Genomic DNA, 16,190 nt, shown 5'->3' with positions numbered 1-16,190 from the left:
TCCCCATAGACCAAAGACTAGAGAAATTGAACATAAAAGAGAACTAATTCAATGGAGTGAAGCATATTTAAAATATGAAAATTCACAAATTAATTTTTGCTACTCAAGGTGAAGAAGAGAGCTCTGCTTGGGGAAAAATAACAACAATACAACCCAAATAAATCATCTAAGTGAATGCTGCAAAAAGGAAAAGGAAAGAAGGAAATATTTATTTTGCTCTTTCTGTACTTCAGAGTAACCAAATTGTCCTGGTTATGAGAGTTTTAATATTTTTAATGAAGAATTTCAGCTAATAAATGTGGAAAGAATGACAGAATTATAAAATTACCAATTTGCAACCCTTGATGCAAAATTCATTTACTCAATGATAATGGGGAACTCTATAATAGAGGGGTCAGGCTGACATCTCCTGAGCTCACTGCTCAAGTTTAGTATCACTAATAGTCAAGTCATGAGACGCCATCAGCCTCCCCATAAGAGAGAAAAGGAAGCACAAACACTGTAGAAAGTAGTTCTGCCAATGGGTGTAGTGAATATAGTCAAACCCCTATAGCTAACTTGCATTTATAGGATGAAGGAACAAGAAACCACATGGAAACAAGCAAACTCAGAACAAGGGACAGGTGGACAGAACAATTTATTTTTTGCAACAACCTAAGCTTATCTAGTTTATAAATGATAGACCTAGGATTCAAATTTAGACTAAAAACCCCGTGTTTTTTTCCCCACTAAAACATGCTATTGGACATAGAAAAAAGGTGAGCATAAAAATGATACATTCTGTTTGTGGTGTGTGTGTATAGTTGGTTTTAGTTTGAGGTTTTTGCTTTTAAGGCCCAATTTATTGACTGCGTGCCAGACATAGTACTAAAAGGACAACTTCATGTAACTTGTCAGTTTTGTTACCTTTTTACTTTATAGATGTTGTCACCCCCTCTCCAAACTTTAACAGTTATCCACGCAGCCAGGCAACATTTATAGAAATCCTACAAGTGAAGTGGGTAAGCACATAGGCTGTAGAGTCAGATGACCTTAATTCAAATCCCACTCCCACTACCTCTATGATATTGGACAAGTTACTTGGTCATTTATTAAGAAATTTTACAGTCACATATATAAATTATTACTGTCCCTCACAGTTCTCAGATTCTTTGACTTTGTATAAGAAAACTACTGGTAGGGGCACCTCGGTGGCTCAATTGATTGAGCATTCGACTTTAGCTCAGGCCATGATCTCCCAGTTTGCAGGTTCGAGCTCCATGTAGGGGTCTGTACTGACAGCGTAGAGCCTGCTTGGGATATTTTTTCTCCCTCTCTCTCTCTGCGCCTTCCCTGCTTGCATGTTGTGCTCGCTCTCTCTCTCTCTCTCTCAGAATAAATAAATAAATATTAAAAAATAAAAGAAAATTACTCGTAGTGATGAATCACTAAATTCTACTCCTGAAACCGATATTACACTATATATTAACTAGAATTTAATTTTTTTGTTTATTATTTTGAGAGAGAGAGTGTGAGAGAAAGGGGGGAGGGGCAGAGAGAGAGAGAGGGAGACACAGAATCTGAAGCAGGCTCCAGACTCTGAGCTGTCAGTACAGAGCCCAACGCGGGGCTCCAACTCATGAACCGTGAGATCATGGCTTGAGCTGAAGTTGGCTGCTCAACCGACTGAGCCATCCAGGCACCCCTAATTAACTAGAATTTAAATAAAAACTTGAAACATGAAAATAAAAAGAACATTACTTGTTATATAGCATTACTGTTCACATACCTTTTCTCTATTAAAAATATTTGCTGATGATAGTGATAATGACAAGGATATCAAACATGGTTCTTGCAAGCTCTCACAATCTATATATAATCCAAAACTAAAAGCAAGCATATATTCATATTTCTCTTTTGTCTGTTTTTGCATTTCATTTAGTCTTTGAAATTGACATTTGTTGCTCTTGATTATAATTAGTTGGGTCTAGTGTCTGTCTGACTCCCCCATTAGACTGTGAGTTCTTAGGGGAAATATTTTGTTTAAAATTAGAATGAGTAAACAAACAAACAAACAAACAAAGAATACATTGAGCTTTTTGTGTGTCTAATCTAATTATACATTAAATGAGTTTAAAGAGATATTATTGCCTCCCAATCACATTTCAAAAAAGCACAAAGCTAATCATGCATTCAAAACAAAAGTGTTTTATTTCATTTTTATTCATCCTCTTTGCTGAAAACTTTGGAAAATGCAAATAGATTAAAAGATGAAATTTCCAACCATTTTAAACAGTTCTGTACATTTAAATCTAGATCAATCTCTTTTGACAGTTTCTGAAGCCAAAAGTATTTTAGGTACTGAAATAAAAACCCAGCCCTAGTAACTTTATTCTAAAATTAACCATTTTACCAATATACTTATGGATATGAAATATGTCTTAAATTGTTATGGAAATAATTACTGTAATATGCCAACTAATTTCACAATTATTAAAAAGTGTCATAATTAAAAGATAAAGTATGATGCTATTTTTTTTCTTTGTAACAAAGAGTCACATGTTACTACTAGAAATCTTTACTTTCTTCCTTGAAATACCAGAAATTCTTCTGTAAAATAAACACATCTCATGGAGACTCTCTGGAACTAGTATAATTACCAGAGGCAATCCCTGTGTAAGATCAAAGAAGCAAAACAATAATAGGCAATGTGTGACCTCTACCATGTCACCAGAGACCAATTTTTCAACAGGGAGAAGAGTCAATAATCCAGAACAGAAAACATTAAATAACGAGAAATGCTTCCAAAGTGTGGTTTACCGCATCCATCAAGGCTGCCACACTCAGAGAGTTCAGTCTCTACGGTTTCAGAGAACAAACTTGTGTGGATTTATCACACCAATTATTCAAATCTACGTAAAACACCAGAGGCAAAACCCAATTTCTCAAATGCAGAGTAGAATTTCAAAAGATACCACAATAATTTTCCAAATTTCACTGGATGTGTTAAAAAGTATAATGGGAACAGTACAGATGACTAAATCTTCATATAACATTCACCTAATTTCTCTTATTTCCAATCGCCACTTATTTTTCCCAAGAAGTTGTCTACAAAGTGGGCTATAAACATTAACCAGATAAATATAATCAGTAATAATACATTGAAGACTTCTGCAGGTTTTTGTTTTGTTTTGTTTTGGTAATACTGGGTCCCTGGATCCAGAAACAGGGCTTGCTTTGGTCTCTTTTGTAATGTATTGAGATGGCCAATAAGAATTATAAGGGTGCAAAGTAGGGTAATCCCACTCATGGTAATTACAGTACAACAGAAGTACATTTAAAATTGACTTCTAAAAAGCACCACATAGAAAACTGGGCCTCTTTAGAATCAGCAAAATTTGATTGTTTTTAGATATGACCACCAAACAGCTATGTTCTTTCACAATTAGATGTGACTTAGGGACTGAACAAATATATCTGAATTTAATTTGCAAAACACCCATTCTGCTGCTAATTCATAGAGTAGTAAAAAGACTTAGCTTAGAAGAGACAGTGCTGGAAATTCAAAGCAACTGTGAACATTGTGTTCTTATATGGATTTGTTAACTCCTGCTACCTTCATCTTTCCACTCTGTCATCTGCCCATCTTTCCACCTTCTTATCTTATTAACATTGCTAATTGTATTTGTCAGTTTTGCCACAATTTCAATGCTACTTAAACAGCTGTGGGTTTTCTCTAGGCAATTATCAGTCACTACACTTAGGTTTCTAAATTAGTTGTTGAAAGGCACTTTAACCTTGAGAAAATAGACACTAAGCACACTAAGCCTTACATTTATGTATATGTTGCTCCAAAACGAGTAATTGTTAAAAGAAATTGAAAAAAAAATCACAAATATTGTCAACTCACAAATTAGTAAGAAAATGCTTAACAAAGCCTGTTACACAGTACTCATCATTTAATCTTTCTCTTACTATATATATAGTAACATATACTCTCTATGTGTTTGTACATGTATATAGCATATCAACTGGAACATCCAAATACTGCCAAATTCCTCTAACAGTCCTCTTTTACTACCTGCCAGGTGGCCAAGACCTTTCAAAGGTACCCATAATCATGGAAATGGTATCTTGAGGTCCTGGGCTCTGGTAAGGAGAGCTCTCACAACATGCAGATTCCGCCCCCCAGCCCCCACTTTCCCATTTCCCTTCTAAGAGAAAAATCCTTTACTATATTTCTTTTCCCATTCTCTATTCTTGACTCTGACATTGATTTTCTTCTTTCTACTAAAATGGACAAGAAACACATTCAGGGAGAAACACAGGTTTATGATTATTCATCAACTGATACCCACTTCTATGAAATACAACTAAATTTTTAAAACATCTTCTGTAATCTAGAAACATATTTCATGTGTCAATTATTTTCTTTATACATTAAAATAAATTCTAAGGAAACTTTTTAGAGTTCACACGTCTTGGTGTTGTTAAAGGTATATAATATCCTGTTTATAGATCAGTCAAAATCTTGTTAGAATAATTTTTAAATTAATGTAGGCTCCACCTTACCTGTCTCCCTCCCACCCCCCCACTTTCAGCTCCGAGGAAAGAAAAGGGTGGTAATTCAACAGTGCAAAATTCTTCACTGAGAGACAAACATTAAAATGATAAACATTTTGGAAAGTGAAGTACACTTCAAACCCTCACTGTTCTTTCAGACCTATATTGACTCTTATACTAGTTGCCAACATTTGGTAAGGATTATCCTACCATTAGACAAAAGCAAGCATTCCTTAGATAAATCAGGAGTTTTTGCCATGAGACTCATAAAACCTTTTCACAACACAGATTTTCAAGAGAATCCTTTAAGGTTTTAGGAGGCTGCTCCTTTTACTGAGTAACAAAATACACCCCGTGGTGTCTCACTGACCCCACTCAGCTGTCCTTTGACCTCTTCAATTGTTGAAGCCTAACTCCGGGCCCACAGAATTTGCCTCCCATATCAAACAGGGGATGTTGCTAACTCCTAGCACCTGGTGTAACAAAACGCAACCGTTCTCCACTCTTCTGTCTCCTCTGCTCCTTCTCTGATCATTTTCCAGATGTTCCAGGCCCAAATGTTAAGCCAACACTAGGTTCCAGGGTCTGCATGGTCACGAAGGCACAAACAGGGACCACGCTGAAGTGGCAATGACCCTCTTGTTCTTTTTGGCCTCAAAAGGATTCAGCACGAGGAAAAGATCTTTGCCCTTTCTTGGAAATGCCAGGCTACTCAAACACATTGTGACGTACGAAAGGAAAGACAGTCTTGGGCTATGCCCTGATAGATAAGAGTTCCTTAAACAGCATCTCTAAATCCTTAATTCCAAGCCAACTTTTAATTTTCTTTGATGTAGGGAGAAAAAAAACAGTATTGCCTTTTCCTTTTCTAAATTAAAAGCCTCCTAAAAATAGGGGAAAAAAACCTTTTAAAACATATATCTCAGGATAGTGTTATATGATAATTTTTATACGGTCACTACATACCGTTTGGGTTTTTCTGCAGATGCCAATAATCTAGATGTCTCTCTTAAAAAAATAAAAAACTTAACTTAAAAAAATAAAAACCACAGCAAAGAGGAATCAAAAACTGAATTCTTATATTAATTTAGGTATACAGGAAATACAACACAAAGGCTGTTGTCAGAAAAAAATAATTATCCAGCAATACTGAGTAAGCAAAAGCTTATTGCTGAATAAGGTTTTTTGCCCCCTTTTTTTGTGTGTGTGGAGAAGATGGGGGAGGGGAGAGGAAAGCAGAGGGGAGGAAATGGAAGAAGAGCTCATAGAAAATATCTCCTTAATCAGTTGAAGAACCAAATACAGTAACTTTATTTAAATTCTAAATATAACTTCCTAAAACAAATTTGATCTTGAAAAATTTGGGGGGATACTATAATTGTACAATACCTTGGTTTATTTATTAACATTTTTGAATCACGGTCATGATTAAGTTGGGCTGTCAATACTTCAGGGAGCCTGTTGTCTAGATTTTACTTGTTTAAAGCTTTTTTGCACCTGCAAAAACATAAAAAAAATAAAAATATATGTAAAGATATGAATTAATTTCCAAATTCATTACATTCCAGAAGAAAATTATTTAAATATTTACAATTCTACAAAAATTACAATTAGAAATGAATTATCAAAGTCTCATGTAACTCCATATACCTCATAACTGGCAAATACAGATATTCCTCCATCTTAAATATTCCCAAATAATCATTCTTAATTACATACACTCAAAAATAATTTCTCTTGTTCTTAATATTTCCCCCTCTTCATCCTACTAAATTGAATAAATCTGTCAAGTCTGCATTTTCGACAAGTGTTACCACATGCTAAAAGCCCCAGACTATTTTTATTTTAGGAATGAAAATAATGAAAGGCAGTTTTCTTATTCTAGGGAGTTTGAATTTCATAATCTCTGATTCTCGGCCAAAATTTATCTCCTCAAAGAACTATCAAAAATTGAAGACAATAACTCATATTGCTTAAAATAATTTTTCTACTTTTTGAAACTAATGCTTTAATAATCTCTGAGAAAGAGAGACTGCAAGAAGAAAAAGAGCTACTGTTTTCTACCCTTTTGAGTAGTGTATTTCTAGAAGTAACTAAACTAAATAATTATAATTACATATAACTGGTTGAAAATTATAGGGTACATATTATTCTCTCCTTTAAGTAGATTATGTTCAAAATAAACTATTGGGTGAAAAACAGGAAATACAGTTATAAAATATCAAGTGAAATAAAAACTATTTGTCAATGATTTTAATATGTAACTTAGAAATATTTCTATTCCTGTGTTATTGTGTCTAAAGGAAAACAAAAGGGAAAACTAAAATATTAAAAGTAATATTAACTTATGCTTTCTAAAGACAGTTTTCATTTTATTGTCCTTTTATTCCAACGTGAGAGGAAAGAGAAAACCATTTTAGATTTTGAAATAAAAATCTTTATCTTACCTCTCCTACTGTCAGAAGAATGTCTTCAGGCAAAAGAACAATTTAAAAAGCAAGACGCAAAAAAAATATAAAAAATTAAAAAAAAAAGGGCAAGACGCAGATTTTCAAACTTATGTATCTCTCACCCACCCACCCACAAATAGACATCTTTTTGTAAGTCAGGAGTCTTGCTACCTACAACTAAACCCAAGATTACCCCATATGGTCAACAAGGTCAAACTGCATTACTGCCAATGAAACTATATGACTCCACAAGGACCTTAATGATTTTTAAAAAAGGTCAGTAATCCAATTCCAATAGCTTCAGAGTCTAAAATTGCTAATTTTTGGCCACGTGCTACACACTTCACCTGCTAGTAATGACATTTTTGTATTTTCTTCTAATTACACTCAAAGCTAAGACCTTTGGCCCTGGGCCACAGACCCCTATTCAGGCTGCACACATTCTCTTAAACGACCTGATCCTTTGTTGTCACTCTTACTCTTTCATCTATTATTTACACCCATAGAGAAGGAAGAGACTCTACCATTTGTATAGCTTAAAGCTTCTAATCATCTTAATTTCTTTGCCTTTCAGCCTATGGTCTTTTTCATAGACTAATGCCAGAAAGTTTGACAAAATCATTTTTTTCAACCACATCCTCCCAGCTCCCCTTCCCCTTTCCTACTCCCTGGCCAACCTCTCCTGTTCCTTCTTTTACACAGGAATGATTCTGCATCAGTCCAAATTTACAAATTTTGACTTTCGCCAACAAATTGAATTTCTAAGTATAATACAAAATTTCTATGTTGTTTTGACAGATTAATAACAATTATATTTCTTTCTTTCATCAAAGGACCATTAAATTAACTGGAAGTTTACTTAAAATATGCCCCCAGTCTCACTAAGTCATGAGCATAGATTTTTCAGAATCCCCCTCAAAAATGTCAAAAAACTTAACAGTAAAGATGTTGGTTATGTGGTTATTACTTTTCCAACATTTTAATATCTACAGTTGCTCAAATGCTTACAAGAAAAAAAGCAAAGAAAGAAAAGCAAAAATATAAGGAAACTTTTTAAAGAAAACAAATTTCTTAAATAAAAAATTTTAAATCTTTACATTTTAAGGCTACTAATTCTCAAACAGCAAAATTGTCACATAAAACAATGTATATCATTGCAATTTCCCAACATTTTCCCCCAGACTTTTTTTAACTGTCCAAATACATTTTGCAAATCCAAAGCACAGAATTGTTTACCATGATGCAGTCGTGCCCCTCAGATCACAGTAGCCACCAAAAGCCTCTGATTTCCAAGATGTTTATAAAATGACATATGATCCATCTTTGCTCTCTCTTTCTCTATTGCTCAGCTTACTCTTGATTTCTAACAGTGTTTCCTTGTTGTCTGTCCTTTCTGCAGACCCCGAAACCCCTTGTCTTTTCTTATTTTCACCATTTGCTTCAACCAGCAGTTCACTGGAGACCCATCCATCTTGTAATGCCTAAAGTGACAGATGCTCTCAGGAACCACCACACTGCTGAGTGAACAAAAGATAACATCACCTCTAGGAACTCCAGAGAGAAATACAACTACAACCTTAAGACAGGGGCTGACTTGACAGACACTGGACCATAAACCTCTTCTAAGTGAAACAAAACAAAACAAAACAAAACAAAACAAAACAAAACAAAACAAAACAAAACAAAACAATTGTCACACACTCACACACACACACACACACACACACACACACAAAATCTGACACAAATCAAAGGCAGAAAAGAGTGATTATTTGTGGATTGCCTTTTCACTCTGAGGCTCACTTTTCCCTCCCAACGCCTTTATATTGGGGCAATTCACTTGCCAAGAGGCAAGAGAAGTTCTTGGGAAAAAGAGCCTTTCTCAAGTATCTTCTTTTATTCAACCATATTTGAAGTGAAATTTATTCACGTGTGTGTTTCAGTAAAGCTAAGGCTTATGACAGAGCATTCGTAAGCCTGACCTGTCCTGCTTGCATAAAGCAATATCTGGACTCAGAAATGCTGACTCAATTCTACTGCTAGGCACAGGCATGCTTTGCAAATTAAAAACACATTTAGAAATTAAAAAGCAACGTGTGACACAATGTCAACAGTATGTGTAGCTCATAAAAATGGCTCACCATTCATTCATCAGACAACTTCCAACTTGGGTTAAAAAGACAGTTAACAAGAGGATTCTGGGAAGGGCTACAGATCTCTTTTCTAACAAAGGAAGGGTTATATTAACATCTCCCAGCAACAAACTAATGACAGGGACGCTGTAGATACAGGGATGCTGCCTGATGCCATCTAGGGTTTTGTTTTTCGTTTTTTAAGCATCTTATTTAAAATCTTCATGCAGGAATAGGTAAATGCAAATTCTAACACTTAACTTTAGTTTAACTCTAAATTTACATAAATACAGCGAAGGGAAAATTTTGAAGAACAGAAAAACAAAACCTGACTTGAAGGTCACTTAAGAACATCATGTGATCAATGTCAATTACAGAGATTAACAACTGTTTTTTATAATAGGTATCAAGCAACAAGGAAGAAAAATCTCTGCTACAGCTAAATTATCATTTTCTAACCAGGTAAATGATACAAATATTTATGTTAAATCTAAAACAAAGAGTGAAATGCTTAAGAAAAGTTCTGTCAACTATACTTCTAAAAAGAAATGTAAGCATTTGCCGTGGCATTTCTTTGATACAAGTATTTTAATTTTCCTTTAAAATTTTTGCACAAAAAGCCTTTAGTTACAATTATTTTTCTTTGAAGTCACTAGTGACTGTCCTCTCAGTCCCATTTTACTAAAAAAATATAAAACTTAAAAGATATTTTATCTCCGGGGTTTGAACTATTTGTGGGGTAACAGAAAAAATGTCCAACCTGATAAATCAACATATCTGTTTTTTAAACATTTTTTTAATGTTTCTCTTATTTCCTCAAACATTTCAGTGTATCTGTACAAATAAGATACTGCAAATATTTCAGAATCTCGGAATTTTCTGGTTTTTATTTTAATGCTGGCAAAACAGAATGCATACAAAATAATTAAATGAATATGCACAATTTATATAACTAAATGGGAAAAAGATTAAATAGAGACTGCTTATCAATATAAAAAGGACTTGTTCTAATATAAACTTGATCTTTAAACCAGATCATTTTGTTTTTTGTTTAACACACCATGATCCTAAGTAATTCACCCAGAATTACTGATCCAAAAGTACCATATCATTCAACACTTTCAAATTTTGGCATTAATACCAAAAAGAGAGACGTGACCTTGAAATGACAGTTCCATTGCAGAAGGCTCCCCCCCCAAAAAAAGCCCACTTAAATGACTTACTTTTAAACACAATAGGATCGATATGCATGCAGGAAAAGTACACCCCTGTGGAAAGTTCTTATTGCCTGATTGATCAAAAACAAAACAAAACTTTTCTTTTTTAAGGGCCCCTTCCAGATCACAGTCAGTGCCAGAAATCCACACAGGAAAAAAATCCATCAAAATGAAACCCTAAAAGGGTTTACCCTTCACCATCCTATTTGCACTTCAAAACCCTGTAAGTCCTTCAGTTAAACCCCAGGGCTGAACCATTTCAATAATAAGAGAGGTGGCCAGAGGTGATTTATCTCCCATTTGGCCTCTGGACAGAGGCTGTAATGTCTACGAAACTTCCCTTCCCTGAGTCGTACCCTCCCCCAAGTCTCAACCTTCATTTGTGCGGCTTTGGATCTGCAACCTTACAAACAACTCCTATGCCCCTTCCAATCAGATGCAAGAACGGTCTGTAACTCAAGATTTGGGTACATTTTCTTGGCAAAGCTTTCACAAAATGGAATGCTGCTGAGTAATTAGAGCTTTGAAAATACCAGGTTAAATTTCAGGTTCTCTTTGTTATAAGTGGGGGAAGAAAAGAAACTTTCTTTAGCTTCTCTCTTCTCACATATGTTAATTGTTGTCAGAACTTCTTAAACTTTTTCCAATTTATACTTTGATACTCAATGTTTCTGGCCACATCAGCCAACTTCCTGCAGTGATGTTCATCTAAATTTAAATCCTTGCATTGTAAAATATCTTATCCAACAAAGTACAGATTTCACAGGTCATACACTCCTGGGTCAAAAAGACCTCAAAAACAGATACCAGACCACTATGACTCAACTGATTTATCTTACCTACCCTTGTTATCAAATATGTACTATAACTGCCATCATACAATTTTCCTCTAGTGAAATAAACATCAAACAATGTCAACAGTTATTTACATAGAAATATAGGTCCCAACAGTCATCAAATGTGAAACACAGTGAAGTTATTCCTTAAAAATGAAGGATATTTTGTCAGTATGCATGAATTCTCTATTTCAAAATTACATTCACATGCGTCTTAGTGTGGAAAGAGGATGAAATATATATGCACAGTTTTCCCTGTTTTCTTTGTTGTTGTTTTTTTCATTAAATGAGAAGTTTGTTTTTCTAATTGATTCTGATAAATTCCAATTGAATGCCACATTAACAACTTGCACTAAATGATTCCACTATAGTGATTTCATTTTTACAAGTTGAAACTTTCAAGCTATGTCACTAACTTCATATATTTAAAGACTCACAGGCAAATATATATTTCACTGAAACCTAAAATTAGTTAAGAAAAATTTTGAATAATACAATTAAATATATGTTGATAGTTAAAAATACAAGAAAGACACATTTTTGTCAACTAAAAATTTTTTATGTTTTTGGAGATATTTATCAATAAAAATTATATTTCTTCCATTAAAAAATGTACCATCAACATCCTTATACCTCATTAGCAAATATTTTTCATTTTCAGAGCTCCAACTACCATGAATTCAAGAAAAAACAATCCTCACAGCAAATGACGTTATTGCATGCTACCAAGTCAATGAATCTCACACGTGTATTTGAGATAACATAATAATTCAAATTGCATAAATAAACCAGGAAAAATAGATGGCTAAAAAAAAAACAACTAAGAGACATGGATTATATCACTGAAACAAACTTTGGCATTAGTAACAATATTCAGGAAAACAAATTTCTTAACCTACTACAGGACATAAAATAAAAACAAAAAAAAATGCTTTCTTCAGATAATCAACAAGAGTAAATTGATCCACCACAGAGGAAATATTCAATTTTCATTAAATATTTACTCAGTGCTATAGGTTGTTAGGTCTATGTAGACCTCAAAGAAAAAATAGTTCCTGTCTGGTAGGAATCAGGTCTTGGGAGAATTGAATGGAGATGAGAGGCAGTTTCTCAAGTCCTGACACTGTATTTCAAATTGACAATGCTAAAAACTGGAGATGTGCTATAAAACGTATAGTACTACTTTGAAATCTGATACAAAGAAAGTGATACTTATTATGATGAGCACTAAGTAATGTATAGAATTGTTAAATAACTATATTATACACCTGAAAGTAATATAACACTGTATGTTAACTATATTGGAATTAAAATAAAAAAAATTAATAAAAAAATAGAAAACAAACAAAAAAAAACAAAGAAAGTCATACTTAAGAGACTATTAATTTTAATAAAGTTTGACTGGATAAGCAACTTCATTTCCTATTGTAGCACAATAAAATTCAGATGTTCAAAATCTGCAGTCCCCAACTCTCCCACTCTATAACCATAGCCCAGTCACTGATATTCTCTGGGCCTCTTATCTATAAAATGGGGAATAAAGTAAATACATTTCTAGATTGAAAACATTATGGTGGTAATGGGGGAGGGGAAGAGATCCCATTCACAGTAGCAACAACAAAAATAATACCCAGGGATCAACTTAATGACAGATATATGATAACATTTTTTAAATTGCCAATCTTTATTTAGGTGATTTAAGTGAAATTTTACACACATAGAGGAATGTGCTACGTGTTTTATTTTTATTTTATTTTAAAATTACAGATTTAATCTCACAGTGGTAGAGCAATTAATGTCATTCAACAATGTTTATTGAGTGTAAGGTAGAATTGAGGTTTTAATTTTTTTTTAATTCGTCATCTTTTTCATTATTTATTTATTTTTAAATTTACATCCAAGTTAGTTAGCATATAGTGCAATAATGATTTCAGGAGTAGAATCCAGTGATTCCCCTACATATAACACCCAGTGCTCATCCCAACAAGAGTCTTCCTTAATGCCCCTTGCGAATTTAGTCCATCCCCCAACCCACAACCCCTCCAGCAACCCTCAGTTTGTTCTCTGTATTTAAGACTCTCATATGTTATGTCCCCCTCCCTGTTTTTATATTATTTTTGCTTCCCTTCCCTCATGTTCATCTGTTTTGTATCTTAAATATGTTTCACATATTTCAAAAATATGATATTTGTCTTTCTCTGACTAATGTTGCTTAGTATAATACACTCTAGTTCTATCCACGTTGTTGCAAATGGCAAGATTTCATTCTTTTTCATTGGTGGGTAATACTTCATTATATATATGTGTACCATATCTTCCTTATCCATTCATCTGCTGATGGACATTTCAGCTCTTTCCATACCTTGGCTATAGTTGATAGCTCTGCTATAAACATCGGGATGCATGTGCCCCTTTGAAACATGTGCTAGGTGTTTTAAAGAGAAACCTAATTGTAAAAATATGCTTCTCAAACAAAATCATAAAGTTAACACAATTCCACTCAAAGTATCAAAGTTTTAGGGGAACATTATGAAAACATCCATAGGGATGTTAAAAGATTACTAAAAAAAAAAAGATGAGGAAAAAGTCTCTTCAATAAAAGTTATAAGGGGAGGTAAGTCAAAATAAATGTTAAATTATATCATGAGGAAAGAGCTTTCAGTCATTAAATCTATGTCACTAAATCCAATGAACATATTTTTGGCTCTCCTCTAACATGCCCTCTTGGTAGATTTCTTGAAATTTCCTTTTCTTCGGCTGGATTTCATCTGGTATTCTTCCTTCCCTAGCTGCTTCTCAGTTTCCTTTGCACTCCCACAATATACCACCCAGAAATGAATGCTGGAGTTCCACAAGGTTTAGTCTTTGTAGCCATCTTCCAAGGTGGCTTAAATGATTCTTGTCTCCTGTGTATGCCCGCCCCCACACTGAATCAGGGTTGACTTGTGCGATCACTAAAATACCAAACAAATGACAGCCTGTGATTTCCAAGGTCATAAAAGATACTGCAGTTTTTGCCTTGACCTCTTGGATCACTTGCTCTAGGAGAAGGCAGTCACCATGCTATAAGGACACTCAAAACAGCTCTGGGGGTGGGACCTGAAGTTTCCTGCCAAGAGACAGCACGAACTTACCTAATTGCTCTCCTTGCCTCCTGTCTGGTGCTCTCCAATCATTTCTCTGCATTACAGTGCAAATATAACCTGTCAATCCTTGCTAGAGCCCTTCATGGTTTTACATTACTCTGAGTATAAAAATCAATAGTGTAAATATCCCTGCCCATCTCTCTAGCCTTATCCTGAACTGTTCTTTTCCTAAATGTTGTGCTCCAGCAACACTGACCAGCCTTTAAACACCTATGTTCCCTCTGCCTGTAATTTCACCCATCTTATCTTTTAATTTTGCCAGTTTAAATCCCCTCATCCTTTAGATCTCAAGCATTGCTTCCTTGATCCCCTTAGTCCTTGCTAAAAGCTCCCATAGGACCTTATTCATATCCTTACCAGGATTTAATTCACTGATGAGCTATATAACTTGTGTATTAATGTTTGTCTTCCCTATTAAATTCTAAGTTACATGAAGGTAGGGACTATGTTTTTCTGTTTTTGCCTATTATTGATATCGCAGCACCTATTGTAGTGCCCTCCTACAAAGCAGGTACTCATAAATACTGTTTGAATAATTTAACAATTTAAAATGCAGGGCTAGCACAAGAATGAGAAGCTCATTAGAGACAGTCCAAGAAAACTTTATTATCTATAAGAATTATTATATGACACCCACAGCTAACATCATACTCAGTGGGGAAAAACTGAGAGCTTTTCTCCTAAGGTCGGGAACCAGACAAGGATGTCTACTCTCACCACTTTTATTCAACATGGTACTGGAAGTCCTAGCCATAACAATCAGACAATAAAAACAGATAAAAGGTGGGCACCTGGGTGGCTCAGTTGGTTAAGCACCCGACACTTGGTTTGGGCTCAGATCATGATCTCACAGTTGGTGAGTTCGAGCCCCATGTTAGGCTCTATGCTAACAGTGCAGAGCCTGCTTGGGATTTCTCTCTCTCCCTCTCTCTCTCTGCCCTTCCCTCACTCACTCACTCACAAAATAAAATAAAATAAACATTTAAAAAAATTAAATTAAAAAAAACAAAAGGCATCCAAATTGGTAAGGAAGAAATAAAATTTTCACTATTTGCAGATGATATTACTATATATAGAAAACCCTAAAGACTCCACCAAAAAACTACTAACACTGATAAATCAGTAAGGTTGGAGGATACAGAATCAATGTATGGAAATCCACTGCATTTCTATAATGAAGCAGCAAAAAGAGAAATTAAGAAAACAATCCCACAGGTGTGCTATTTTGAAGGGGCACATGCACCCCGATGTTTATAGCAGAGCTATCAATAGCCAAGGTATGGAAAGAGCTGAAATGTCCATCAGCAGATGAATGGATAAGGAAGATATGGTACACATATATATAATGAAGTATTACCCACCAATGAAAAAGAATGAAATCTTGCCATTTGCAACAACGTGGATAGAACTAGAGTGTATTATACTAAGCAACATTAGTCAGAGAAAGACAAATATCATATTTTTGAAATATGTGAAACATATTTAAGATACAAAACAGATGAACATGAGGGAAGGGAAGCAAAAATAATATAAAAACAGGGAGGGGGACATAACATATGAGAGTCTTAAATACAGAGAACAAACTGAGGGTTGCTGGAGGGGTTGTGGGTTGGGGGATGGACTAAATTCGCAAGGGGCATTAAGGAAGACTCTTGTTGGGATGAGCACTGGGTGTTATATGTAGGGGAATCACTGGATTCTACTCCTGAAATCATTATTGCACTATATGCTAACTAACTTGGATGTAAATTTAAAAACGAATACATAAATAAAATGTAAAACAAGATCCCATTTACAATTGCACAAAGAAATAATAAAATACCCAGGAACAAACTTAATCAAAGAAGTGAAAGACCTGTACTCTAAA

At 34.5% G+C, this 16,190-nt stretch overlaps 1 protein-coding gene across 12 annotated transcripts in view; it reads right to left on the bottom strand.

Annotated features, from left to right (window-relative positions):
* The window catches only part of GREB1L (GREB1 like retinoic acid receptor coactivator), a 290,524-nt gene that overhangs the window by 158,871 nt on the left and 115,463 nt on the right, over positions 1-16,190 (bottom strand). For 7 of the 12 annotated variants that reach the window (XM_086682583.1, XM_086682580.1, XM_086682592.1 and 4 more), the window contains one exon: positions 5,932-6,039. The gene's annotated coding sequence lies outside the window, so the exon portion shown is untranslated. Of the gene's footprint in view, positions 1-5,931; positions 6,040-6,989; positions 7,077-8,228; positions 8,510-10,347; positions 10,812-16,190 lie in introns of those variants that run through there. The other 5 variants (XM_086682585.1, XM_086682586.1, XM_086682588.1 and 2 more) reach the window with 4 other exon arrangements.

The sequence above is a fragment of the Puma concolor genome, chromosome D3 (assembly GCF_028749965.1).
Source record: "Puma concolor isolate L17-30 chromosome D3, mPumCon1.1.hap2, whole genome shotgun sequence".
Taxonomy (NCBI): domain Eukaryota; kingdom Metazoa; phylum Chordata; class Mammalia; order Carnivora; family Felidae; genus Puma; species Puma concolor.
The sequence above is the reverse complement of the archived record's forward strand: the minus strand, read 5'-3'. Positions and strand labels throughout refer to the sequence as shown.